Below are 26,328 nucleotides of genomic sequence, written 5' to 3' on the forward strand. Positions count from 1 at the left end.
GCTCTGTCCTCCCTGGAGGCCGATCTGGTCAGACAGCTTGTTGTTCAAACCCTGCTGAGCAGCAGCCTTGCTCTGGTTCTGGGAATGGGCATGGACATGGGAGGGAGAGGGTCCCACGGTAGGCCAAGGCCACACGGACGCACCTTGCTTGGTTTATCTCAACTTGTGTCTGTTCTCTCCGTCTCCCGCTCGCCTTCTCTTTCGCTCTCACCACCTCCCTCCTGACTCCTTTCTCCAGATGCTTTCGGGGCTGGTATCAGATATTTAGCCCATAAAAATCTATCAAAACAAGATCACAACTTGACACTGAGAGGCTGAAGGCCAGACAACAGACACTGATAAACTGTCAGGCAGGCTGACTGAGACGTGCAGACAGTCGGGCGATAGAGAGCTAGGCAGAGGCTAGCCTGTACCCTGCCTGACTGCCCACCATCCCTCACACAGATGGGGCTGAGGCGAGACAGCTGGAAGCTGGAGTGGATCAGGGAGAGAGCTGGGAGAAGGCCTGGTTTATAAACTGTCCCGTCTCTCCTCGGGCCTCAGCGACTGTGTGGCAGGAGGCCAGGAACCAAAAGAGGGGAGAGGAGAAAAATCAGAACTATAAGCCAGTGGTGGAATTTTGCCTCTGACAATGTGCCATGCTGAGTGAGGCTAGGTGATGGACAGTCTCTTATCTCAGGCAGATCAGCCCAAAGAGCAGTTAGTAAGACTTAGCCAGGGCCTGAGTCCATTTGCCTTTGCAGGTGGCAGAGAGGACAGAGGAGGTGGTGGAAGGACGATGAGGAAGGGTCACTGTCAATGTTTCATCAGCCCCAGAACTGATATCCAGGCAGGTGACTGATGGGCTTATCTTCATCACACATTTTTAAACAAGGTCCACGTAATTAGGAACAGAAGTGAGACCAGTGTGTATTCTCATATTGCTGAGAAGCCAATGGCTGTGAAAATATAGGGGGTAGGAACTGAAGCCAAGAGGTAGGAGGGAAAACAACACAATAAAGATAATGGATTTCGGTAAGACAGACTTCAGCAAAATCTGGGAGTTGGTAGGTAAGAGCCCTTGGGAGGCAAGTCTAAGGGGAAAAACAGTTCAAGAGAGTTGGCAATTTTTCAAGGAGACATTATTAAGGGCACAAGAGCAAACTCTTCCACTGCGTAGGAAAGATAGAAAGTGAGAGACCACCCTGGCTTCATCAGAGGCATTCAATGATCTGAAACTCAAAAAAGAGTCCTACAAAAAGTGGAAACTAGGTCAAATTACGAAGGATGAATATAAACAAATACAACCATGTAGGGACAAAATTAGAAAGGCCAAGGTATTAAACTAGCTGGAGACACAAAAGGTAACAAGAAAACATTTTACAAATACATTAGAAGCAAGAGGAAGACCAGGGAAGACCTTACTCAGCGAGGGGGGGAAATAAATAACAAAACATATGGAAATGGCAGAAGTGCTAAATGACTTTTTTGTTTCAGTTTTCACTAAAAAGTTTAGTAGCAACTGGACATCTAACAATGAGCGTCTGTGAAAATGACGTAGGGTCAGAGGGAAAGAACAAGTTAAGAATTATTTAGACAAGTTAGATGCCTTCAAGTACCCAGGGCCTGATGAAATGCATCCTAGAATACTCAAGGAGCCGACAGAGGAGATATCTGAGCCATTAGCGATTATCTTTGAAAAGTCATGGAAGACAGGAGAGATTCCAGAGGACTGGAAAAGGACAAATATAGTGTCCATCTATAAAAAGGGGAATAAGGACAACCCAGGGAATTACAGACCAGTCAGCTTAACTTCAGTACCTGGAAAGATAATGGAGCAAATAATTAATTAAGCAATCTGTTTGCCAACATCTAGAAGATAATAAGGTGATGAGTAACAATCAGCATGGATTCGTGAAGAACAAATCATGTCAAACCAAACTAATAACTTTCTTTGACAGGGTAACAAGCCCTTTGGATGGGGGGAAGTGATAGATGTGGGATATCTTGACTTTAGTAAGGCTTTTGTTACTGTCTTGCATGACCTTCTCATAAACAAACTGGGGAATACAACCTAGATGGTGCTACTATAAGGTGGGTGCATAACTGGGACCAGAGAAGAGCAACAAAAATGATTAAAGGTCTAGAAAATATGGCCTACGAGGGAAGACTGAAAAAATTGGGTTTGTTTAGTCTGGAGAAGAGAGGACTGAGAGGAGACATGAGAACAGTTTTCAGGTACATAAAAGGTTGTTACAAGGAGGAGGGATAAAAATTGTTCTCATTAACCTCTGAGGACAGGACACGAAGCAATGGGCTTAAATTGAAGCAAGGGCAATTTAGGTTGGACATTAGGAAAAACTTCCTACCTGTCAGTTAAGCCCTGGAATAAATTGCCTAGGGAGGTTGTGGAATCTCCGTCCCTGGAGATTTTTAAGAGCAGGTTAGACAAACACCTGTCAGGGATGGTCTAGATAATGCTTAGTCCTGCCATGAGTGCAGGGAACTGGACTAGATGACCTCTCGAGGTCCCTTCCCATCCTACGATTCTATGATTCTATGGATAGGTCTGGGCTTAATGCTCTTTGCTAGCTACTCTCTCCAGGAATGTTATACGTGTGTCACGTCAGGGCCAGGGAGGTACCAGCCTGCAGGGGAAGCTGGGATGTAGGGCGCTGCCTTTGGGTTAGTCTCCCCCAGCAGGGTGCCCGCAGCGCAGTATGACCCAGGGGCAGGTTTGTGTGGGCTACTTCGCCAGCCAGAGCCAGAACACTCCCATCCACACTTACATTACAGCTTTGGTCCACTGACATCCTTGTTTGGCATTGTGATGCTGCCAGCTCCCACGCTTACTCAGGCTGGGTCTGAGGAATGATGCTCACTCCTCCGTGAGTTCATTTTCAGAGAAGCTGCAGCCCAGGCTGATATTGTTATAAATGCCTCTGAGATCTGGGGCATGGAGCGGGATTTGATGCCATGTTCCTGGCAAAGAGAAGGGACGTCAATGACACTGGAGACAGGACAGCCTGTAAAACCTTTCACGTGCTTTTTCCATTCTCTGCTGCTCGGCTCTCCATGTGTACTGATGTGTGACATCCAGACATGCTGCCCTCCCCAGCCCATCCAACCCCTCTGTCATCTGAATGCACCATTGGATTGGAGAGCCGCTTTTCCAGGGAGCAGAGATTGAGCACGAGGGGCATGCTCACAAGAACTGACTTGCAGTTGTGCACAGCAGAGAGGCCCTAGTTAGCAAAGGACATGAGCACCTGCTCTAATTTGAGTACGTGGGTGATCTCTCTGACTCCAGTGGGTGTGAGACCTGTGGCCTGGTGCTCTTGGCCATAGGCGCCGACTCCGTGGGTGCTCTGGGGCTGGAGCACCCACGGGGAAATATTGGTGGGTGCTTAGCACCCACTGGCAGCTCCCCGCCACAGTTCACCTCTGCCTCCTCCCCTGGGCGCACCGTGTGCCCACTTTTTCCCCCTGGCTCCCAGCGCTTGCGCTGCGAAACAGCTGATTTGCGCAGCAAATGCTGGGAGGGAGGGGGGAGGAGGGGGATGCCGCGTGCTCGGGGAAGAGGCAGGGCCGGGGTGGGGATTTGGGGAAGGAGTCCAATAGGGGCAGGGAGGGGGCAGATTTGGGGTGGGGACTTTGGGGAAGGGGTTGGAATGGGGGTGGGGCCTATGTTCTTGGGAAAGTTGGCGCCTATGTTCTTGAGGGCAAGGAGCAGAGCTTAATTTGTGCCACGTCAGTTATGAAAGTAAAAGAAATTGCTTGAGTCCCGGCACCTCTTTCATTACAAATTAAGCCCTGGCAAGGAGCTCTCTGATCCTGTCTGTTGGTGAACCGGGGAAGAGCAGCTCCAGAGCTGCTGCCTCTGCATAACCTGTTTAGCCAGTACTGGGTTACCTAGGGAAGTGGTGGAATCTCCTTCCTTGGACGTTTTTAAGGTCAGGCTTGACAAAGCCCTGGCTGGGATGATTTAGTTGGGTTTGGTCCTGCTTTGAGCAGGGGGTTGGACTAGATGACCTCCTGAGGTCCCTCCCAACCCTGAGATTCTTGATTCTGTGATAACTCCAGAGCCAATGGAGCTCTCTGCTTCCACCTACTGGTGAATAGGGGAAGTCTGGCTACAGAAACAGCAGCATTTGCACAAGATTTCTACCCAGAATTCTTCCAGTGACACTTTGATAGTCACCATAAAAGGACACGAACTCAGAATTGGTTGGGTTGTGGGACTGAAAGTGGAGTATGCAAAAGGGTTATTACCAGATTACAGGAGGTGCTGTGTTGGTGACAAGGTGTAATAGAAATGAACTATCACGGAGAGGGAGAGAAAAAAGAAGCCCAAGCACCTGAGTCTAATTATCCAATTCTTTCACAAGCTGCTGGGGGAAAACAGCTCAAGAAAAGGGCATGAATAGGAGAGGCAAAATCACCTTGGAAAAATGGTTCTGAGTGAGGGAGACTGGGACCCAGAAACCTTCAACTTCCCTGAGAGGTAAGAAAAGTCATGGGGAAAAGGGACTGAAGACTTTGGGTGTAGAAGATGTTAAACTAAATACCCCTTTAGAAGTACATTCTCCTTGGCTCTCTTTTTCTTCCCCAGTGCACACCTTTTTGTGTGGTGCGCAGTCAGCCTGGCCCACCAGGCACTAGCTCGATAAACACAAGGACTTTTCTTTGCTCAAGGCCCTTATACAATTCTGGTTTCCCTCCACCGGGGATCCTGTGCTGGTGGGAGGATCCTTTGACAGGGCCACTCCACTTTGAATGGCCCTTTAGAACAGTGTTTCTCAAACTTGAGATGCCGCTTGTGTAGGGAAAGCCCCTGGCGGGCCGGGCCAGTGTGTTTACCTGCCCCGTCCACAGGCCTGGCCGATCGCAGCTCCCCCTGGCTGCGGTTTGCTGCTCCAGGCCAATGGGAGCTGCTGGAAGCAGCGGCCAGTACGTCCCTCGGCCTGTGCCACTTCCCGCAGCCCCCATTGTCCGGGAGCAGTGAACTGCGGCCAGTGAGAGCCGCAATCAGCCGAACCTGCGGACGGGGCAGGTAAACAAACAGGCCCAGCGGCATCCCAAGTTTGGGAAACACTGCCTTAGAATATGTGCTAAAGTTATGCTAAACAATGTGTTCCACTTTGCATTCAGCTGTGATGCTGGGAGCACCTTTCCCAGGCCTGAGGAAGAGCTCTGTGTGGCTGGAAAGCTCGGCTCTCTCACCAACAGAAGTTGTCCAGGAAAAGATATTCCCTCTCCCACGCCCTCACTACAGCTGGGTTGGCTGGTGGGGCCTCAGGACAGGACCAGGCAGCACTTCCTGTGCAACTGGAAAGAGGCTTGTCTGAGAGACCTCTGCTTGTCTACTCTGCCCACTGGCGTTTAGCAGATGGGGAAGAGTGATGTGACATGGTGATGGGACATTTGCCTGTTGGATGTTCATGCTGGCGGGTGGGGAACCGAGTTAAGAGACTGCTGTCAAAGTCACCCTGGCTAGTGTTTTATTTGTCATTCGCATAGATTTTGTTTTGTGTTTATGCAGCACCAAGCGCAGTGGGGGTCTTTCTCCATGACTAGGGTTCCCGGGCGCCAGGATAATACAAATAATAACATAGATTGTTGCTGTGTCTTCCCAAGTGGATGCTGTGTTTGCTGCCTCTTAAGGGTGCCCAGGGATGGTATTTAGTGACCCTAGAAATTCTGGGTGGGGTCTTGGCCCAATGTTGTTTGTTAGTTTTAAGAGGGACCCCAACTATTTGAACCTGACTCTTGTAGCTGCTGACAACCCCTGGCAGAAGTGTTACATGTAAGTGCCTTGCTGGTCTGGGGCTGGAGTGCAGAACGTACCTGCCTTGTGCCAGCGGTGTATGCCTGCCCTGGCACGAGCAGCTCCTGGCTACGAGGACACAGGGGCAGCATCAAGGGGTGAGAGCTGTTGAGCCGGAGGGACAGAGAAAGATGGAAATGTTGATAGAACCTGAATAAGGCCATTGAGAGCTGCCCTGATCCCCCCATAGAAGGCACTGTGGTGTTTCATGATGGGAGAATGGAGGGACAATTTCCCTGGCTGGACCTCACCTGCCCATAGAGTAGAGGAGGCTGACCATTCCCAAGCACCAGGCAGCTCCTGGGGAGGAGGTAGCAGTCATGAGACAGATAGGCTGGGGGGATGGGGACTCAGTCTTTACCAGGAATGTAGTGACTGGGAGACCCGTCTGGGACCATGCCTGCTGGATGGGAAGGTGGTGCATCTTGTGACACATCAAGAGGATGGGGTGCACCCTGGCTGTGGTACAGACTAGCCCCAGTGACACAGGGGGGAGCAGGAGAGGTAGCAGAACGCTACATTTAAATTATTGGGAAGTCTTAAGTCTGTGGTGTCCGGTAATTTTCTCTGAAATACTTCTGGGCGTTCTATACACAGGGCCAGCTAGTCAGGGGCCTGCAGGGTCTGAGTGGCTGGGTAAATAGAAGGGGGTTCAGTATCAGGCACTGGGGGGGAGAGAAAGCCCACTCAGAAGTGATGGGCTCCACCTGATCTATCGTAGAAGAAGAGTGCTGGCTTGGAGACATGGCATGATGCAGGTGCCTGCTGTGGCTCCCGGATTATGGTTCCACTGAGGTTTTCACTTAAAGCAGAACTCAGATTTAACCCAGGACCTAGGGGAAAAGTGACAGGTGCTGAGGAGCTCACAGCTGAGACAAACACATCCACCAGGGAGGTCACAAAGAGGACTCCAGAGCTGGTCATTAGGAGAGGACAGAAAGTACAGCTGAACTGGAGGAGGGACAGGCAGGAATCATTCCCAAAAAATAACAGAACATCAGAGAAAGGAGTTAAATAAAAACAGCCACTCAGCCAAACCCACAGACTTTAAATGCCTAAGTACCAATGTGAGAGGCTCAACAACGCAGCTTGGAGAACTAAATAACTGGGAGAGGAGAGGAGCTTGATGTATGAGGCATTACTGAAAGTGGTGAATTGACACAGATCAATTTATAATCCCGGCGGAGGAGGAGTGCTAGACCTGAGACATTTCTGCATGGAGAGGATGATCTGGTAGAATCCGTACAGATACAAAAGCATAAGAAGGTAGAAAATCCAGCCCAAGTGAAGCTGGTCACCAGGGACATGAACAATGACAGTGTGATGGGATAAAAGCCCGTCACGGGCTGAAAGGGGTTAGCAGCCAGTTAGGTACATCTGGTTCCTGTGCTAGAATTAATTAGCTGCTTCTCAGCCAGAGGAGCAGGACTAGGAGGCATCAGGTGATAATTTAATGGGCACCTAAGCCTCTTAAAAGGGAGGGAGTCCAGTGGGAAGGGAGGAGCCACTGAGAGCAGGATTGCTGTGGAGAGACCTGAGCCAGAGTTTGCAGGAGAGCAGGAGACACCTCCAGAAGGCAGCTGGAAGGGCCAGTGCTCTGTCCCAGAGCTGGGGCATGAGACCCCCGAGTGCTGAGACAGGAGATTGAAGACAGAGCCCACAGGAGCAACTGGCTTGTTGTGGAACTTTGGATACTAGTTAGAGCTGTTGTTACCCTGAAAGGATCTGAACTAGACACTTCTCAGCTGGGGGGGTGTTGGAGACAGAAAACTCTGCAATGTTGTGCCCTGGTGTCAGGGGGCGCCCGGATGATGAGTGCGCACCATAACAGGCAGGTAAAACCGGCGTTGAAAAATAGGAGGTTTAAGGCAGAATTTCTCTGCGTCAGTCTTCACCTCAGATGATGCTGGTAATACCTACCCCAGAGCTACTCTTTACAGGTAATACAGATGAAATACTGTCAGAGACTGAGATGTCAGATGTGGAAGTGGTAAAACAAATTGATTCACCGAGACCAGCCAGTGCATCCAGGGGCTCTGGAAGAGTTGAAGAGTGCAATGGCTCAGCTGGGAACAAAAATATACAATCTCGCGTTTGTGTCGCAGAGAGCTGCAGGTCGCAATGCTCTAGCAAAGGGTGCGGGGCCAATGCTGGGAATGATAGAGCAGTGAGCCTTATGTCCATGCCAGGAAAATGGGTTCAGTCAATCGTTGCAAGCAGAATTCTAAACCATCTAGCTGACAAACACATCTGGCTTCTGTCAGATGTGCATCTCATAGAGTTTAAGGCCAGAGGGGACCATCAAGGGGACCTTCTGCAAATCCCAGACCATTAATTTTCACTCAGATGCCCCTATCTGAGAGGGGGCAGTGGAGAAAAAAAAACTGTCTGTGTTTAAAAATCAGTTTAATCCGGTTGCATAAACACTATGGTGGACTGATCGTAACTGTATAGCTGTTGCGTGGTGTCACTGCAAAGTGGGGTGCAGGGTTTGGGTGCAGGAGGGAGCTCTGGGCTCATGCAGAGTGTTGGGGTGCAGGAGAGAGAGGGTGAGGGGTGTGGGCTCTGGGAGGGAGTTTGGTTCAGGAGGGGATTCTGACCTGGGGCAGAGGGTTGGGGTACGGAAGGGGGTGTGAGGTGCAGGCTCTGGCCAGGAGGCGCTTACCATAGGCAGCTCCCGGCCAGCGGTGCACCAGGGCTCAGGCAGGCTGCCTGCATGCCGTGGCCCCACACTGCTCCCGGAAGCGGCTGTGGCTGGCTGCTGATGGCACATCCCCATCTTCCTAGCCGGTTTCCAGCCAATGGGAGCTGTGAGGATGGTGCTGGGGCCAGGAGCAATGTGCAGAGTTCATCATAGAATCATAGAATCTCAGGGTTGGAAGGGACCTCAGGAGGTCATCTAGTCCAACCCCCTGCTCAAAGCAGGACCAATTCCCAACTAAATCATCCCAGCCAGGGCTTTGTCAAGCCTAACCTTAAAAACCTCTAAGGAAGGAGATTCCACCACCTCCCTAGGTAACCCATTCCAGTGCTTCACCACCCTCCTAGTGAAAAAGTTTTTCCTAATGTCCAACCTAAACCTCCCCCTCTGCAACTTGAGACCATTACTCCTTGTTCTGTCATCTTCTACCACTGAGAACAGTCTAGATCCATCCTCTTTGGAACCCCCTTTCAGGTAGTTGAAAGCAGCTATCAAATCCCCCCTCATTCTTCTCTTCTGCAGGCTAAACAATCTCAGTTCCCTCAGCTTCTCCTCGTAAGTCATGTGCTCCAGCCCCCTAATCATTTTTGTTGCCCTCCGCTGGACTCTCTCCAATTTATCCACATCCTTCTTGTAGTGTGGGGCCCAAAACTGGACACAGTACTCCAAATGAGGCCTCACCAGTGCTGAATAGAGGGGAATGATCACATCCCTCAATCTGCTGGAAATGCCCCTACTTATACAATCCAAAATGCCATTAGCCTTCTTGGCAACAAGGGCACACTGTTGACTCATATTCAACTTTTCGTCCACTGTAACCCCTAGGTCCCTTTCTGCAGAACTGCTGCCAAGCCATTCGGTCCCTAGTCTGTAGCAGTGCATGGGATTCTTCCGTCCTACGTGCAGGACTCTGCACTTGTCCTTGTTGAACCTCATCATATTTCTTTTGGCCCAATCCTCTAATTTGTCTAGGTCCCTCTGTATCCTATCCCAACCCTCCAGTGTATCAACCACTCCTCCCAGTTTAGTGTCATCTGCAAACTTGCTAAGGGTGCAGTCCACACCATCCTCCAGATCGTTAATGAAGATATTGAACAAAACCGGCCCCAGCACCGACCCTTGGGGCACTCCACTTGATACCGGCTGCCAACTAGACATGGAACCATTGATCACTACCCGTTGAGCCCGACCATCTAGCCAGTTTTATATCCACCTTACCGTCCATTCATCCAGCCCATACTTCTTTAACTTGCTGGCAAGAATACTGTGGGAGACTGTATCAAAAGCTTTGCTAAAGTCCAGAAATAGCACATCCACTGCTTTCCCCTCATCCACAGAGCTGGTTATCTCACCATAGAAGGCAATTAGGTTAGTCAGGCATGACTTGCCCTTGGTGAATCCATGCTGACTGTTCCTGATCACTTTCCCCTCCTTTAAGTGGTTCAGAATTGATTCCTTGAGGACCTGTTCCATGATTTTTCCAGGGACTGAGGTGAGACTGACTGGCCTGTAGTTCCCTGGATCTTCCTTCTTCCCTTTTTTAAAGATGGGCGCTACATTAGCTTTTTTCCAGTCATCCGGGACCTCCCCCGATCGCCATGATTTTTCAAAGATAATGGCCAATGGCTCTGCAATCTCAACGGCCAACTCCTTTAGCACCCTCGGATGCAGCGCATCTGGCCCCATGGACTTGTGCTCGTCCAGCTTTTCTAAATAGTCCCGAACTACTTCTTTCTCCACAGAGAGCTGGTCACCTCCTCCCCATACCGTGCTGCAGAGTGCAGCTGTCTGGGAGCTGACCTTGTCTGTGAAGACAGAGGCAAAGAAAGCATTGAGTACACTAGCTTTCTCCACATCCTCTGTCACTAGGTTCCCTCCCTCATTCAGCAAGGGGCCCACCCTTTCCTTGACTTTCTTCTTGTTGCTAACATACCTAAAGAAACCCTTCTTGTTACTCCTAACATCTCCGGCTAGCTGCAACTCCAAGTGTGATTTGGCCTTCCTAATTTCACTCCTGCATGCCTGAACAATACTTTTATACTCCTCCCTGGTTATTTGTCCAATCTTCCACTTCTTGTAAGTTGTTTTTTTGTGTTTAAGACGAGCAAGGATTTCAATGTTAAGCCAAGCTGGTCGCCTGCCATATTTACTTTTCTTCCTACACATCGGGATGGTTTGTTCCTGCAACCTCAATAAGGTTTCTTTAAAATACAGCCAGCTTTCCTCGACTCCTTTCCCCGTCATGTTATTCTCCCAGGGGACCTTGCCCATCACTTCCCTGAGGGAGTCGAAGTCTGCTTTTCTGAAGTCCAGGGTCTCTGTTCTACTGCTTTCCTTTTTTCCTTGTGTCAGGATCCTGAACTCGACCATCTCATGGTCACTGCCTCCCAGGTTCCCATCCACTATTGCGTCCTCTACTATTTCTTCCCTGTTTGTGAGCAGCAGGTCAAGAAGAGCTTTTCCCCTAGTTGGTTCCTCCAGCACTTGCACCAGGAAATTGTCCCCTACACTTTCCAGAAACTTCCTGGATTGTCTGTGCACTGCTGTATTGTTCTGCCAGCAGATATCGGGGTGATTAAAGTCACCCATGAGAACCAGGGCCTGTGATGTAGCAACTTCTGTTAGTTGCTGGAAGAAAGCCTCGTCCACCTCATCCCCCTGGTCTGGTGGTCTGTAGCAGACTCCCACCACGACATCACCTTTGTTGTTAATACTTCTAAATTTAATCCAGAGACTCTCAGGTTTTTCTGCAGTTTCATACTGGAGCTCTGAGCAGTCATACTGCTCTCTTACATACAACGCAGCTCCCCCACCTTTTCTGCCCTGCCTATCCTTCCTGAACAGTTGATATCCATCCATGACAGTACTCCAATCATGTGAGTTATCCCACCAAGTCTCTGTTATTCCAATTACATCATAATTCCCTGACTGTGCCAGGACTTCTAGTTCTCCCTGCTTGTTCCCCAGGCTTCTTGCATTTGTGTATAGGCACTTAAGATAACTCACTGATCGTCCTGGTGTCCCAGTATGGGGCTGGAGCCCTCCCCTCTTGCACTCACCTACTTGTGCTTTCTCCCAATATCCCACTTCCCCACTTACCTCGGGGCTTTGGTCTCCTTCCCCCGGTGAACCTAGTTTAAAGCCCTCCTCACTAGGTTAGCCAGCCTGCTTGCAAAGATGCTCTTCCCTCTCTTCGTGAGGTGGAGCCCGTCTCTGCCTAGCAATCCTTCTTCTTGGAAGACCATCCCATGGTCAAAGAATCCAAACCCTTCTCTCCGACACCATCTGCGTAGCCATTCGTTGATTTCCACGATTCGACGGTCTCTACCCTGGCCTTTTCCTGCCACAGGGAAGATAGACGAGAACACCACTTGCGCCTCAAACTCCTTTATCCTTCTTCCCAGAGCCATGTAGTCTGCAGTGATACGCTCAAGGTCATTCTTGGCAGTATCATTGGTGCCCACGTGGAGAAGCAGGAAGGGGTAGCGATCTGAGGGCTTGATGAGTCTCGGCATTCTCTCCGTCACATCTTGAATCCTAGGCCCTGGCAAGCAGCAGACCTCTCGGTTTTCCCGGTCAGGGCGGCAGATAGATGACTCAGTCCCCCTGAGGAGAGAGTCCCCGACCACCACCACCCTCCTCCTCCTCTTGGGAGTGGTGGTCGTGGAACCCCCATCCCTAGGACGGCGCATCTCATGCCTTCCAATCAGTGGAGTCTCCTTCTGCTCTGTTCCCTCAGATGTATCATCCACTCCACTCTCTGCACTAGTACCTGCGGAGAGAACATGAAAACGGTTGCTCACCTGCATCTGTGTTACTGGTACATGGACATTTCTGGTACTCTTTCCTCTTCTGGAAGTCACATGCCGCCAATTATCCTCGCTGGCCTTCTGTCCCCGCTGCGTAGCCTGCTCTGAATCTTCAGAACATTGTGCCCGCTGAAGCTGATCCTGACGTCTATCCAGGAAATCCTCATTTTCTTTTATGGAACGCAGGGTTGATATCCGTTTCTCCAGACCTTGAATCTTCTCTTCCAATATGGAGATCAGCTTGCACTTTGTACAGTTGCTTTGCCCCTTCCCCCGCCAGGGGTGCACAGAGACATGCCAGCAGCAGCTGCCTGCTTCTGGGAGCAGCGTGGGGCCACAGCATGCAGGCAGCCTGCCTGAGTGCCCTGGTGTGCCGCTGGAGTCATAGCGGGCCGGATAGAAATGTTAGACGGACTGGATTCGGCCCGTGGGCCGTATTCTGCCCACCCCTGATCCAGACTGAAAAACATCTTCTCTAGTGGGTGTTATACATAGTCAATATTCATAACTTCAGATACAAAAATGATTCATGCACAGAAATAGGATAATCATAGTCAGCAAATCATAACCTTTCCGATGACATCTCACATAAATCTTGCATAAAATACATTATGATTATGTCACACTCCTGTCATATTAATATCACTGGGAAGAACAGAGGGTGCAGAGTCACAGCTTCTTCTCAGAGCAAGACAGAGAACTCGGGATTCCTGACCTGCACCTCCCCCAGTCTAGCTGCTAGGCCACACTCCACTCTCAGAATTGGGACTAAAGCCTAGGAGTTCTGACTGCTACTAACTCTGCTCCACTCACAAGTCCCACTTCCCTCCCAGAGCCAGGAGCCCTGAACCCCGGCATTCTGCTGCTGTGAGTGTAACCGATATTACCTGCTTCCCTTGGTCCTGTCTCAGCACAGGGGACTGTACTAGATCATGAACTCTCAAGGTCCCATCCAGGCCTGCGATTCTCTGATTCTTGTGACTACTCTACATGGAGGCTGGTAACTCTCCCAGCAGCCCAAGTGCTGCTTTCCTAGGCCAGGGTTTACGATCCTACGGGGTTCAAAGCCTCCCAATGACCCTGGTGCAGGATTCCTGCTTTTCTAATCGTCTTTTTTTTTAAAGTTTCTATTATTTACACAGTGAGGAACCATCTTTTAAAACAGGTTGTGGCATGAAGAACGAGTGCAATCTGTCAGTTCCAGCATGACGCACAACAAACACCGGGTGCCCTACGTTTTACCTACTGATCACAAAATGATGACTTGTACCACAGGTCTGGAGACTGAGAGGTGTGATGGCTTTAGTGAAAAGAGTGCTCTCTTCCCAGGGGGATAATGCCTCCACTCCCCCCATCTTCCTAGCCTGCATTTATTAAGGGCATCTCCCACACACTAGTGAAACACTGGCCATCTTTTCTGCCAGTTTGAGTAAACTGTAAATATAATGGGAAAGAAGGGAAAAAACAATAGTTAATAAGTTTACTTAACTCCAATCCAATTTCTCCAAATGGCCATTTGACCAGATGGAAAGTTTGAAGCTTAACAAACCTGCCATTAGTTAGCAAACGAGAGCCAGAAGAGGCCGGGTTCTGGAAATCCTTAAAGGTCCCATTTTAAAATTAATTAAATTTTAATTTTAGGGTGACCAGATGTCCCGATTTTATAGGGACAGTCCCAATTTTGGGGTCTTTTTCTTATATAGGCTCCTATTACCCCCCACCCCCTGTCCTGATTTTTCACACTTGCTGTCTCATCTCCCTAATTTTAACTCATATGCTAAGTAACAGATTTAGTTGTAAATCTCCAGAAAATGTAATCTTTACCCACAGATTGCAGATTATTTTCCTGCAGGCCTTCGGGGCTGGTGCCAAGCCAAAGGGTGGCCAGTTGCTTCAGAAGTGCAGGTGTCCTGTGGAGAACCTGAGTAATCTATGAAGGGTGTAAAACTCAGTGAAACCCCCCAGACCTAGGGCCTTTAGAATCCAGCAGACAAACTCCAAGGTGAATTCCTGGTAATGGATCCAGCCCTGTTAACTCCCATATCTGCATCAGGCCTGCAGAGCTTGTGTGGGCTCCCTTTCCTTGGGAGCTGAGTACATGGCCCCTATGGAGCAGAGTGATGAATATCTTGCAGGACATTCTCCCTTTGCTGAGGCTCCTGGGGGACAGGAATGAAAGAGATGTAGGGTAGGAGGGAGGACAGAATGGTGTGACATATCTCTCCTGCACCACAGATCCAAGCCACTTCTGCTCTATTCAAGGATGTCTGTGGCAGACACTCTGCATCCCTGGTGGTGAGAAAAGTGTGAAAATCCTGCCCCCACCTGCATGATTGACAGAGGAGGATCCCCCATTTGTCCATACTGCTGGTGGCCACAACAGCAGGGAGAAAGTATGAGTGTCAGAGAGCCTGGATCTTGAACCCTGGTCTACAGGGCTCTGAGGGCTTAGTAAATTCCATCCTGCCACCCAATGACCTGCTAATGAATGCCAGAATTGAAGCTGAACTCCTGAGATCTGATTGGCGGAACGCTGGGAGTCCTGAGTGCTTCCCACCATCGATTTAAATGAAGCACAGGAAAAGGAAGTTGCCCATGCAACTGGGTCCCCCTGCTTCGGACTGCTTCTCCTTCAATACCTGCTCCTATTGCCTGCTGCTGATCTCCTGGTAAACTAACCCTGCCTTACACCTGACTCTGGGTTTGCCCTCTGGCCTGTCTTGGACTCTGACGTCCTGGTATCTGACCCAGCCTGGCCCCGACTCCTGCTCCGACCACCATGTCAGACCGCTCATGCCCTGGTTGTGACACTTTGCATGGATCACTTAGGTCACAGGAGTAGGTCTACCGCCAGCAGAATGGACCTGGCTAAACCTTTGGGAGCACCATGTGATGGGTTTACATATGCACATTGCTCAATCCAGCCCCTCTCTTAAGGCTTCTAACTTTTACTCTATAAATTTCAGGTGTAATCTGAAACTATTTTAAAAGCAATTCTTTAAATTTACCATAACTTGAAGCATCAGCCAGTGGCCTCTTACTGAATATATCTAGAGCTCTTCCAGACAACTTTGCAACCAAAGTGGTCGTCTTTTGATCCTCAGGCATCTCATGGAGCACACACAGCCTCTCAAAGGTGATGAAGTATTCAGCAATGTCCCCAGTCTCGCTGTATGCAGGATACAACTGTTCCCATTTGTGGATTTTTGGAGAGGTGGGGCCCCCTGGCTTGGGGTTCTGTTTCTGCCACTCCATCAAGGCCAGTGCATGCTTTCTCTCTTTGTCCCTCTCTTCCATTTCTTTGTCTCTCAGTTCTATGTCTTGCCTCTGGGCCTCCATTTCTTTGTCTTTCAGTTCCAGGGCAGCTTTTTGTCTGGCTACTACTTCTTTGCCTCTCAGTTCCTTGGCTTGCTTCTGGGCTTCCTTGGCCCTCTTTTGGGCTGCTTTTGGTCTGGCTTCTTCTGCTTCCTGTTCTTTTATCTACAGTTGTCTTAATTCCACCTGTCTCTTGCGCATCTTTTCGTTTTCTTCTACCTGCAATCTGTAGAGCTCCAGCTTTTTGGCAGCTTCATTTTCACCCATTTTCCTGCTTTCCTGCCCCTACTTCCCTTGCCCAAAATAAGCAAACAGAAAATAACAACCTGGTAATCACTTTGTTCTCCAGCCAACACACTTAAAACCACCCTCCAGTGTCTCACAGCAATAAGCTATGCACATTACCCTGCTTGCTGCGCCACTGTGATGAGTTGCTCCCCCGTCCGGGATGCCACCTGATGTACTAGGACACCACTGCGCCTGCCTGTTCCACCAGGCTGGGCTCCCTCACCCTGTCCTGCTGAGCCAGGCCCTGAAGCCTCCTCCAGCACACACAGGTAGGGCCACACCCAGCTGCAGAAAGACACAGACACTGAGATCAGCTCTGCCTGGGAAGACTCAGCTAGGGAATTGGGCAGCACTCAAGTGCACTCCCCCTCTGGAGCGTAAACCCAAAATTGTGGTGTCTTGTGCTGCACAGAGAACTGTACAGCGTGAGCTCATTGAAATTTGCCCCCTCCCTCGGTGTGGCGAGAGATATGCACAGCTTTCCCCACTCCCCAGTTATGAATTACACAAACGGGGTTAAAAACAAAAACAAGTTTATGAAGTAGAAGAGGTTGATTTTAAGTGGTTATAAGAAATAGCCAACAGATCAAAGCAGATTACCTTAGTAAATAAACAAAACCCGCAAACTGATCTTAACACACTAGATAGGTAAGATATAAATCAGCAAATTCTCACCCTGAGTGGTAAACAGGCTGGCAGATTCTTAAGGCACAACTTGCCTTGACTTTCCCAGGTTTTCATACACAGGCTAAAGATCCTTCTAGCCTGGGACCATCACTCCGACAGTTCAGTCCTTGCCCCTCAGGTGTTTCCAGGTGTGTTGGTGCAGGGAGAGTCAGGTCTCTCAATGTTGTCATTGTCTCCCTTTTATATCTTCTTCCTGCTTGCTGGAAAGTTCTTTTGCTGTGACCTGGGTCAAACAGTTCCCATTGTGTAGTGCTCTCTCTGAGAGGTTTCTATTGCACACAGTTCCTGGGGTAATCCTGGTGCTTGTGTGCATGTCCTCAATAAGCCATTAACATTGTTTGGCCTTTTTACTGTTGTACCTGAAAGGCGGCTCATGGGTGCTTTCAACCTCACAACATATTTCAGTAACACACACACATAGCCAAACTTCATAACTTCACATACGGCGATAGCACATACAATCCAACGAGCTATTAATGTCTAGCAGATCAAGACTTTTAGAATGATACCTCACAAGACATACTTTGTATATCCGAATTACATGACAGTGGTGAATATTGGGGTGTCACACACCAGACATGCTCAAGTGGGCTGCCCCTTTCAGGTGGACAACCACACCCTGCAGCCCGGGTTGTCCTGCTGGCCTCAGAGACTATTGCAGGAGCAAGTCATGCAGCTGCATACCAGAAACACTGCACTCCAGACCTAGCTTGTGCAGCCCTGTTCCCCAGTTCAGCTGCCAGAATGGTTTGATGGTTATTGCCAGCAATGACGGGATTTTATAAACCAGTGCTGCCTCCTGTTTGTGATACAGCCTCAGGCCACGTCTATACTTACCCGCCGGGTCGACGCGGCGAGTTCGACTTCTCGGAGTTCGAACTATCGCGTCTGATCTAGACGCGATAGTTCGAACTCCGGAAGCGCCGCGGTCGTCTGCGGTACTCCACCGCGGCAGGAGGAGTTGCCGGAGTCGACCTTGGAGCCGCGGAGTTCGCTTCCGCGGCGTCTGGATGGTAAGTCATTCGAACTAGGGTAGTTCGAATTCAGCTACGTTATTCACGTAGCTGAATTCGCGTACCCTAGTTCGAACCAGGGGCTGTGTGTAGACCAGGGCTCAGTCCTAGGCTACTGATCATGCAGAGGTGAGTCTGGTTATCAGCCTACTGTCCAGGGAAGACTGGGTCTCCCCGTTCTTGGAGCATGACAGCCTTGTACTGTCGAACTGGGAGGTCTTCCTCCAGGCCATGTCGGTGCTATTTGATGATCTGCACAGAGCTCAAAAGGTGGAGGCAGCCCTAACAAAGCTGTGACGGGGCAGAGCACCATAACCTCCTATGCCCTGCAATTCCACTGCCTCATGGCTCATAAGACTGGAATGAAGCACCGCAGCTATACTACTTTCAGTGGGGCCTTCAAGAAGATATTAAAGATGAGCTAGCCTGGGTGGAGATGCCCATGAGTCTGGATGCTGTCATGGATCCCATCATCCGTATAGACAATTGGTTATGGGAACAAAGGGAGGAAAAAATGGGGGTCTTGCAACTCTCCTATCCATGTGCTCTGACCTCTTCATCACTGCTTCCTCCAAGCTGATGCAGGTGGATGTGGGCTTTTGACAGCTCACCCCTGTAGAAAACAGCGAACAGCAGAGAGGCAAACAGAAGGAGTTTGCCTGGGAGTTTGCCTGGAGAGAGCCTACCGAGGCCCCCCCTTGCAGGTTCTCTGAGTAGCGTCTGCCACAAGTAAGGAAGCTCTTAGAAGGAAGAGACCATGGATGCTGAGCGATCTGCTGTTGTGACCTGCACAGGATGTGCCATGTTTGTCTTCCTTCCACAGGATAGGAGCGACTTTGTCTGTACAAAGTGCAAGCTGATCTCCATATTGGAAGAGAAGATTCAAGGTCTGGAGAAACGGATATCAACCCTGCGTTCCATAAAAGAAAATGAGGATGTCCTGGATAGACGTCAGGATCAGCTTCAGCGGGCACAATGTTCTGAAGATTCAGAGCATGCTACGCAGCGGGGACAGAAGGCCAGCGAGGATAATTGGCGGCATGTGACTTCCAGAAGAGGAAAGAGTACCAGAAACGTCCATGTACCAGAAACACAGATACAGGTGAGCAACCGTTTTCATGTTCTCTCCGCAGGTACTAGTGCAGAGAGTGGAGTGGATGATACATCTGAGGGAACAGAGCAGAAGGAGACTCCACTGATTGGAAGGCATGAGATGCGCCGTCCTAGGGATGGGGGTTCCACGACCACCACTCCCAAGAGGAGGAGGAGGAGGGTGGTGGTGGTCGGGGACTCTCTCCTCAGGGGGACTGAGTCATCTATCTGCCGCCCTGACCAGGAAAACCGAGAGGTGTGCTGCTTGCCAGGGGCTAGGATTCACGATGTGACGGAGAGACTGCCGAGACTCATCAAGCCCTCAGATCGCTACCCCTTCCTGCTTCTCCACGTGGGCACCCATGATACTGCCAAGAATGACCTTGAGCGTATCACTGCAGACTACGTGGCTCTGGGAAGAAGGATAAAGGAGTTTGAGGCGCAAGTGGTGTTCTCGTCTATCCTCCCTGTGGCAGGAAAAGGCCAGGGTAGAGACCGTCGAATCGTGGAAATCAACGAATGGCTACACAGATGGTGTCGGAGAGAAGGGTTTGGATTCTTTGACAATGGGATGGTCTTCCAAGAAGAAGGATTGCTTGGTAGAGACGGGCTTCACCTCACAAAGAGAGGGAAGAGCATCTTTGCAAGCAGGCTGGCTAACCTAGTAAGGAGGGCTTTAAACTAGGTTCACCGGGGGAAGGAGACCAAAGCCCTGAGGTAAGTGGAGAAGTGGGATACCAGGAGGAAGCACAAGCACGAGACTGCAAGAGGGGAGGACTCCTGTCTCAGACTGAGAGAGTGGGACAATCAGCGAGTTATCTTAAGTGCCTATACACAAATGCAAGAAGCCTGGGGAACAAGCAGGGAGAACTAGAAGTCCTGGCACAGTCAGGGAATTATGATGTAATTGGAATAACAGAGACTTGGTGGGATAACTCACATGACTGGAGTACTGTCATGGATGGATATCAACTGTTCAGGAAGGACAGACAGGGCAGAAAAGGTGGGGGAGTTGCGTTGTATGTAAGAGAGCAGTATGACTGCTCAGAGCTCCAGTATGAAACTGCAGAAAAACCTGAGTGTCTCTGGATTAAATTTAAAAGTATGAACAACAAGGGTAATGTCGTGGTGGGAGTCTGCTACAGACCACCAGACCAGGGGGGTGAGGTGGACGAGGCTTTCTTCCAGCAACTAACAGAAGTTGCTAGATCACATGCCCTGGTTCTCATGGGTGACTTTAATCACCCCGATATCTGCTGGGAGAGCAATACAGCAGTGCACAGACAATCCAGGAAGTTTCTGGAAAGTGTAGGGGACAATTTCCTGGTGCAAGTGCTGGAGGAACCAACTAGGGGGAAAGCTCTTCTTGACCTGCTGCTCACAAACAGGGAAGAAATAGTAGAGGAAGCAATAGTGGATGGGAACCTGGGAGGCAGTGACCATGAGATGGTCGAGTTCAGGATCCTGACACAAGGAAAAAAGGAAAGCAGTAGAACAGAGACCCTGGACTTCAGAAAAGCAGACTTCGACTCCCTCAGGGAAGTGATGGGCAAGGTCCCCTGGGAGAATAACATGACGGGGAAAGGAGTCGAGGAAAGCTGGCTGTATTTTAAAGAAACCTTATTGAGGTTGCAGGAACAAACCATCCCGATGTGTAGGAAGAAAAGTAAATATGGCAGGCGACCAACTTGGCTCAACAGTGAAATTCTTGCTCGTCTTAAACACAAAAAAATAGCTTACAAGAAGTGGAAGATTGGACAAATAACCAGGGAGGAGTATAAAAGTATTGTTCAGGCATGCAGGTGTGAAATCAGGAAGGCCAAATCACACTTGGAGTTGCAGCTAGCCGGAGATGTTAGGAGTAACAAGAAGGGTTTCTTTAGGTATGTTAGCAACAGGAAGAAAGTCAAGGAAAGGGTGGGCCCCTTGCTGAATGAGGGAGGGAACCTAGTGACAGAGGATGTGGAGAAAGCTAGTGTACTCAATGCTCTTTTTGCCTCTGTCTTCACAGACAAGGTCAGCTCCCAGACAGCTGCACTCTGCAGCACGGTATGGGGAGGAGGTGACCAGCTCTCTGTGGAGAAAGAAGTAGTTCGGGACTATTTAGGAAAGCTGGACGAGCACAAGTCCATGGGGCCGGATGCACTGCATCCGAGGGTGCTAAAGGAGTTGGCCGATGAGATTGCAGAGCCATTGGCCATTATCTTTGAAAAATCATGGCGATCGGGGGAGGTCCCGGATGACTGGAAAAAAGCTAATGTAGTGCCCATCTTTAAAAAAGGGAAGAAGGAAGATCCAGGGAACTACAGGCCAGTCAGTCTCACCTCAGTCCCTGGAAAAATCATGGAACAGGTCCTCAAGGAATCAATCCTGAACCACTTAAAGGAGGGGAAAGTGATCAGGAACAGTCAGCATGGATTCACCAAGGGCAAGTCATGCCTGACTAACCTAATTGCCTTCTATAATGAGATAACCGGCTCTGTGGATGAGGAGAAAGCAGTGGATGTGCTATTTCTGGACTTTAGCAAAGCTTTTGATACAGTCTCCCACAGTATTCCTGCCAGCAAGTTAAAGAAGTATGGGCTGGATGAATGGACGGTAAAGTGGATAGAAAACAGGCTAGATGGTTGGGCTCAACGGGTAGTGATCAATGGTTCCATATCCAGTTGGCAGCCGGTATCAAGTGGAGTGCCCCAAGGGTTGGTGCTGGGCCCGGTTTTGTTCAATATCTTCATTAACGATCTGGAGGATGGTGTGGACTGCACCCTTAGCAAGTTTGCAGATGACACTAAACTGGGAGGAGTGGTTGATACGCTGGAGGGTAGGGATAGGATACAGAGGGACCTAGACAAATTAGAGGATTGGGCCAAAAGAAATATGATGAGGTTCAACAAGGACAAGTGCAGAGTCCTGCACTTAGGACGGAAGAATCCCATGCACTGCTACAGACTAGGGACCGAATGGCTGGGCAGCAGTTCTGCAGAAAAGGACCTAGGGGTTACGGTGGACGAAAAGCTGAATATGAGTCAACAGTGTGCCCTTGTTGCCAAGAAGGCTAATGGCATTTTGGGTTGTATAAGTAGGGGCATTTCCAGCAGATCGAGGGATGTGATCATTCCCCTCTACTCAGCACTGGTGAGGCCTCATTTGGAGTACTGTGTCCAGTTTTGGGCCCCACACTACAAGAAGGATGTGGATAAATTGGAGAGAGTCCAGCGGAGGGCAACAAAAATGATTAGGGGGCTGGAGCACATGACTTATGAGGAGAGGCTGTGGGAACTGGGATTTTTTAGCCTGCAGAAGAGAAGAACGAGGGGGGATTTGATAGCTGCTTTCAACTACCTGAAAGGGGGTTCCAAAGAGGATGGATCTAGACTGTTCTCAGTGGCAGAAGATGACAGAAGAAGGAGTAATGGTCTCAAGTTGCAGAGGGGGAGGTTTAGGTTGGACATTAGGAAAAACTTTTTCACTAGTAGGGTGGTGAAGAACTGGAATGGGTTACCTAGGGAGGTAGTGGAATCTCCTTCCTTAGAGGTTTTTAAGGTCAGGCTTGACAAAGCCCTGGCTGGGATGATTTAGTTGGGTTTGGTCCTGCTTTGAGCAGGGGGTTGGACTAGATGACCTCCTGAGGTCCCTTCCAACCCTGAGATTCTATGATTCTATTATTCTAAAAGGAATTATGATGCCAGCACCATCTCTGCTTCTGCATCTCTGCAGTGAGTCAGGTCACTCCCTCTGCCCCTTGGGAATCAGGGAAAAGAGCTTCTTTGTGCTTCAGTCTTGACTGGAACACACCCTGGGCTCCACCCAAGGGCTCCCCACTTTCAAGTGCCGGTCCAGATGCACATACCTCTGCAAATTCCCATCCTATCAATGACTTGAGTGCAGCTGACTACTTCATATAGACAACAGCACCTGGATCCTGCAGCTTCCCCTGCAATGCAAGGCCACTCCCAACCTTATAGAGGCTATTGATGGGTCTCCTTTTTTGTTTGGTCCAGTACCAAAAGAAATAGCTACTCTGGAGGCTGTGATTCAGGGGCATGGAGAAACATTACCGTTTGGTGTGATCCCTTCTCCACACTTTCCCCTGATCCTCATTATCTCCTGGCTGGCTAGCCACTATCTGCAGAGGAAGTCTGTTTTCCATCAGAGTTTTTTTTCAGCAGCACTTTTGGGGAGCGGTAGATCCTGTCCCAGCATCTAAACCTTGAGGGGCTCAGGTGGGGGCAACTATCCACGCAGAACTTTCTATTGAGGCTACATCTGAACTGCCCTCAAAATACCAAGACTACACCATTGTTTTCGAAAAGAGGAATATGGAAACCCTACCTCTGCACCGGGACTATGACTACCCAATAGATCTGTAGCCAGGAGCAAAAATACCATTTGGACGAATCTGTGCCCTGCCAGAACCTGATCTGACAGCACTCTGAGAATACCTCCAGGAGAACCTGGCCCATGGGTTTATCCACTACTTGACCTCATTGGCTGGCACACCAGTCCTTTTCATCAAGAAGAAAGACAGCAGTCTCCGCCTCTGCATTAACTACGTCTAAATGAATCAGATAACTATCAAGAACCTGCCACCTCCGATTCCCAAGTTCCTGAATAGCATGGGGCTTACCCGTATAGTCATTAAATTGGACCTACAGGGGACATACAACCTCATGCAAATTAGGGAAGAGGATGAGTGGAAGACCGTCTTCTGATATGGCCAACCATGAATCTTTCGTAATGCCCTTCAGGCTGACCAATGCCCTGGCCACCTTCCATGATTTTATAAATGATGTGTTCCCAGATACATTGGATCAGTACATAATAGTCTACCTAGATAATATATTGATCTTCTCTAACTACCTTGAACAGCATATGGCTCGCGTCCGAATCGTCCTGGAAGGCTGAAAGCAGCATGGCCTTTATGCCAAGCTTGAGAAATGTGCCTTTGATCAGGCCTCCACAGAGTTCTTGGGCTTCATCTTCTCCCCAGAAGGGAACAGGCAGGGCCGGCTCTACATATTCCGCCGCCCCAAGCAGTCATGCGCGGGAGGCGCCCCGGAGCCCCGGGAGCAGCGGACCTCCCGCGGGCTTGACTGGTGAGGGTCCGCTAGTCGCGCGGCTCGGCTGGACCTCCCGCAGCTGCGGACGGTTCGCAGGTCCGGCGGCTCCGCTTGAGCTGCCGCAGGCATGCCTGCGGGAGGTCCAGCCGAGCCGCGGGACCAGCGAACTGTCCGCAGTCACGCCTGCGGGAGGTCCACTGGAGCCGCGGGAGGAGCGCCCCCTCTGCAGTCATGCCTGCGGCAGGTCCGGTCGTCCCGGGGCTCCGGTGGACCTCCCGCAGGGGTGACTGCGGCAGGTCCGCTGGCCCAATCTGCCGCCCCTGCCGGCAAGTGCCGCCCCATGCGCGTGCTTGTCGCGCTGGGGTCTGGAGCCAGCCCTGGGAACAGGCAAGGTCCAGGGCATCCACAATTGGCCAACTCCTCACACAGTACACAACCTGCAATGCTTCCCAGGGTTAGCCAGTTTTTATTGACCATTTATCCTGAATTTTTCAAAACAAATTGAGCCCTTCACCACCCTCCTCTAGAAAAATGCCCAATTCCACTGGCCTTCAGAGGTCCTGCCTGCATTCAATCAGCTGAAACTTGCCTTTACTACAGCATCCATATTGGCTCATCCAGATGCCACACAAACCTTCACTGTAGAAGCTGGTGCCTCCTGTATGGCGATCGGGGCTGTCCTCTTCCAGTGACTTAGTCCTGGACAAGTGTTACACTTGTGCACTTATTACTCAAGGAAGCTCACACTCACCAAGCTAAACTATGAAATACTTGATAAGGAATTCCTGGTGATGAAAAAGGCCTTTGCGGAATGGCAGCACTACCAGGAAGGAGCTTGCCACCTGGTCCAGGTATTCACTGACCATAAAAATCTGGAAAACCTTAAGCCAATGGCAGCTTCAATGGGCCCCATTTTTCTCATGATCTGACATACCATCCAAAAAATGGTAAGGCTGATGCCCTGTCCCAAAGATACGGTACCAACTAGTGAGGAACCACTCTCATTCTCAAATCCCGTAACTTTCTCAGTGCTGCTCATCACCAGGATATGCTTAGATTGATGCGCTCTACCTCTGCCCCAGGAATTCTGCCTGATGAAGAAGTTATTATCAACAAGCAACTGCGTGACTCCCAGGAAGGGATCACGTACATAGGGGACCGTGTCTGTTTTCCCCCAGGACCCACAAGAGTTGCAGTCCTGCACCAATGCCACCATTTTTCAATAGTGGGACACCTGGAGTGCTTCAAGACTCTATAACTAATACCCCACTCATTTTGTTGTCCCTGGATGCATGCAATGATACAGTCATTCATTGCCTCCTGTGATGTTTGTGCCCATGACAAGGCACCATGTCACAAGCACTGTGGTCTCGTCCAGCCCTTGGACACCTCATCTGTACCCTGGATGCCGTTGCCATAGCCTTTACTGTAGAATTCCCGGAGTCCAACACATTTGCAAAAATTTTGATTGTAGTGGACCATTTTATGTAAATGGTCACTTCATCCCTTGCACAGGTCTCCCCTCTGCTGGACAGACAGCCCAGCTATGGATTAGCCATGTAGTCCACCTCCACAGCCTTCCAGAGAGCATCACCTCTGATCAGGGGGTCTCAGGTCATGGCCTGATTCTGGCACGGGACCATGCGCCTGCTGGGGGTCTGCATATGTCTTTCCACTCTTAGCATCCCCGGTCCAACAGCCAAAGAGAAAGAATCAACCAAATTCTTGAGTAGTATCTGTAATGCCACATCAGTAATCACCAGGATGATTGGTCTTCACTTCTCCCTTAAGTGGAGTTTGCATACAACAATGCAGACCATGCATCTACAGGTCAAAGCCCCTTTTTTCCCAACTAAGGGCACCACCTCTGATTCCACCCACAATTACTGCATCCTCTCCCACCCCAGCGACCTCAGATCTAGTACAGCAGATCCTTTAGACTCAGGAAGAAGTGAAGCAGCACTTGGAAAATGCAAGAGCAGACTATAAATGTCATGCACACCAGCATCAACACCTACTCATTGGGACGAATGGTACGGCTCTTCACGGAGCATCTCTGCATAGACAGACCTGTTCACAAGCTGGACTTTCAGTTCCTTGCCCTTTTAAGATCCTTCAGCAAGTTAATCCAGTCGCTTTTGAACTTCAACTACCCCACTCCCTGAAGATTCACCCAGTGTTTCCTGTATTATGTCTGAAACCCTATACAGAAAATCCTTTTCCTCACAGGACCCAGCCACCTCCTCCACTGATACAGATACAGGGCCATGAGGGATGCATGAGTCACAAGATCTTGGACTCTAAGTGTAAACATGGCAGGCTCTGGTATGTTGTTGACTGGGAGGGGTGTGGGTCTGAGGAGTGCATCTGGGAGCCTGCGGAAAATGTACATGCCCCTACACTTGTACAAGTGTCCATAGGAATCACCTCAAAAAGCCTGGTCTCACATTGCCCTGTGGGAACCCCTTAGAGAGGGCATGGTGTCAGGAACTGCAGGTCCTGAGTGCTGGACCCCTGGGCTCTTGGGAGCTAGGAAATTCTGACCTGCCACCCAGTG

At 49.9% G+C, this 26,328-nt stretch overlaps 1 long non-coding RNA gene across 1 annotated transcript; it reads right to left on the reverse strand.

Moving 5' to 3' along the window:
* Window positions 1-26,328, reverse strand: LOC123354438. The gene is made up of 3 exons (XR_006574752.1): window positions 26,199-26,328; window positions 2,769-2,961; window positions 1-279 (listed from the first exon to the last, which is right to left on the reverse strand). It is a non-coding gene; the product is annotated as an uncharacterized LOC123354438 (long non-coding RNA).

The sequence above is a fragment of the Mauremys mutica genome, chromosome 21 (genome assembly GCF_020497125.1).
Source record: "Mauremys mutica isolate MM-2020 ecotype Southern chromosome 21, ASM2049712v1, whole genome shotgun sequence".
Taxonomy (NCBI): domain Eukaryota; kingdom Metazoa; phylum Chordata; order Testudines; family Geoemydidae; genus Mauremys; species Mauremys mutica.